Here is a 3,025-nt window from a genome sequence, read left to right as displayed (position 1 = left end):
CTGAAGAAACTTTCTGTCAAAGTGCTAACATTACTTCCTGTGTCTAACAGGCATCTCAGAGGGACACTATCTATCTGAATGTCTACCTCGGGGCACTCACCTACAGCATTTTTAAAAAAACGCTCTTTGGTTAAAGTGTCTGCTGAGCCTTCTGACTTGCCTCGCATTGCCCGGCTCATAGCAATGGAGGGATCTCGTTTCCCTGTGTTGCCGGAGAAGGGGTAACATTATGCTTGCTCTCTGGTTTACGTGGTGTAGTGCAATGTCTAGCAATATGCCCCACCCCTTCACAGCGTAAACAGATTGGCTGACCATCGCTTGTGTATTTAGGCTGAACTTTGGGTCTGCTACTCTTGCTACCACCACCTGAACTGAGATTCTGGGTAGTGAGCTCGCGGACTGCATTGGTTAGCTCACCAATAGCTTTACCCTGCTGTGCAATTATCGTAACTACTTCCTGCAGAGTCAGTCTCAAGTCAGTCGGTGAGTCAGTGGTCTGTTCTGTAACCTCATTGGGGCTAGCACCAACTAGATTTCTACTTCTTGCTACATTTGAGCTCCGAGGACGGTCTTCCAGAGCCCACATGATAGCTTCCTCACGGACATCAAACAAACTAGACCGAGGTTTCTCTCTAACGAGTCTTCGGAGTTCGCGTCGGAGGGCGGAGTCACGCACACCTTCAATGAACTGGTCTCTAAGTGCTAGTTGCGCGTCAGCTACTGCATCAAAGGACTGTTGGAGAGCGGAGTTAAGCAGCTGTGAGAGTGCATGGGAGTAATCTCTTAGGTCCTCTCCCTCTAACTGTCTACGGGCATAGAAAGCATGCAACAGTTGTGGGGTACTGCGCTTTTCCCTGAAGGCTCCTCTCAGGCATGTAAACAGATCATTGGGTTCCCACACCTGTCCCCTCATGCACAACTTGACTTCTTCTAAGGCCGGACCCCTTAACAGTGAGAGAACAAAATCTGCTTGATCCTGATTGCGTAGACCCCTCGCTCTCATTGCCCTCTCTACCTCCTCTATGAACTCATCTACAGTGTAAACATCTTTACCTGGTTCACCACTAAATGGTACAATATGTTTTTCTCTTGGAATGTAAACAATGGATCTTGTTTGAACATCACCCAAATTAGCAATACTGGACAGAACTTCATCATGTTTCTTACTCAATTCCAGAACTTGTGACTGCAGCTGCTGTACCAAAGGGTTACCTTCCTCCCCCTGCACAGAAGCAGTGGCGCTGTCCATCTCCTCGTCGCTGGATTCTGGTCCAGGAGCAGCCGCTCCCTTGTCTTCTTCTGCCATTTTGAAAAGTCTCTTATTGTGTCTTTATTGCAGGGAAATAACACAGTCAGTAGCAAGTTCAATGTCTCTCTGTCGAACAGTCTCAGAGACGGGGACACCAGACGATCAGCTCCTCCAGCGATCCACGTCGGCGATGCAGACACCTCTCTCGTCCTGGATCACCAGCCTCGCACGGCCACTTCAGGAACACCACACGCTGGTCCAGTCTTCACCACTACTGTTGTTTGTTTGCTCTATGTAATTTCTCTATCTGACTAAGATCTCAAAATTAAACAGGGTATCCCACTTCTGACACCAATTAGTGTGGCCAGGTCAACGAAGGAGGAGACCAGACACAAAAACAACTTTTTAGTAGGATCTTTAATACCCCGACTGCCCTCGAACGAGCACAGCATTAATTCTCTAATTTTGAGAGATTTGCTTGTAACAGTCAAATAAAAATAAAACAAATGCTTTCCTGTCTTTCCTTAATTTCTTCAGACTGTCTCAGTACAAAATAAGCAAAACAAACAGGCAAAACAAACCAAAACCAACCAAAAACAAACAAAACAAACAACAGCAGTGGCCTATTCCTATGTAAACAGGAAATAAAATACATTAATTAGCATGAATACATTTTTAAGCCACTCTCCTCATTTTATCAGACACATTTTACAGTACACATCAAGTTTTAACTTGGTAGACTTCATGAATTAAATTAATAAACACCATGAATTAACTTCAATGTACATTTTTATATATCTCTTTGCAAAATACACTTTTTACCATGACCTTTAATGAACTTGTACATTCAGAAACCAAAATCATGTGCTCACTTACTCTAGCTTGTAGCTTCAGAGCCTCACCCTGCACCTGGATGCAGCTCACACGCACACACGGCTCTCTGTCTCCCCTCTACATGGGTAACACAACATATAGCTTCATAAACAGCATTTAACACTGAAATTATAACAGTAACTAATATTTCAGTACATTATGTGCCACTTACGCTGACCCGTGGTCGTCTATGGCGGCTCCCGACACCGTGGACACAATACACAAACCCCCGACCGACGAGAAGTAAACACGAAGTTCTCAGTCACACACGCTCGTCAGACGGCTCAGTTACCGGTCCGCACTAACTCTTTCACTCGGTCACTTATTTCCTCTGTGTTACACGTTTTTCACGGTTTAACCCATGCACACACTCTCACAGACAAGAAACAGACCTCTCCGCCATTGTTTGCGTTAGGGAAGACGACGGTTCGCGGGTGTTCACGTCTCGCGTGACTTCCTGGTTCTCACAGGATTCTCAACCTGGCTGGCCTTAAAGTGACAGTACACATTCTATTAGGGCTCAGCTAACACAAAAAACACAGTAACCCCTGTTCACTTGGCTACATTAGCATGCTAGATGGGATATGTACTGTAGTCCCTTCTGGGTTGTGTCTGGAAAACCTCCAGAGGAAGGCAACAGGAAGCATCTTAATCAGACGCCCAAACGGCCTTAATTGGCTCCTTTCAATGTGAAGGAGCGGTGGCGGTGCCTGAACCCACACACACACACACACCCTGTGGAGGAAACCCACAAATGTCTTGATCTCAGTCTTTCCGTCACCGCCCAGATCTCCTGACCATCGGCGAGGCTTGAAACATAGATCAAGTAGTAAATCAAACCCTTTTTTTCCTCCTGCCTCAGCTCCCTCTTGCCTGGACTACATCTTCCCACTTTGCAACAGT

The 3,025-nt window shown here is 46.0% G+C and overlaps 1 long non-coding RNA gene across 1 annotated transcript; it reads right to left on the bottom strand.

The window, feature by feature from the left end:
* Nucleotides 1–454: 454 nt before the first annotated feature.
* On the bottom strand, nucleotides 455–2,493 carry LOC310989889. Its single transcript, XR_014595559.1, has 3 exons — nucleotides 2,295–2,493; nucleotides 2,126–2,200; nucleotides 455–1,878 (listed from the first exon to the last, which is right to left on the bottom strand). It is a non-coding gene; the product is annotated as an uncharacterized lncRNA (long non-coding RNA).
* Nucleotides 2,494–3,025: the final 532 nt, after the last annotated feature.

Source organism: Trachurus trachurus, assembly GCF_905171665.1.
Source record: "Trachurus trachurus genome assembly, chromosome: 8".
Classification (NCBI taxonomy): Eukaryota; Metazoa; Chordata; class Actinopteri; order Carangiformes; family Carangidae; genus Trachurus; species Trachurus trachurus.
The sequence above is the reverse complement of the archived record's forward strand: the minus strand, read 5'-3'. Positions and strand labels throughout refer to the sequence as shown.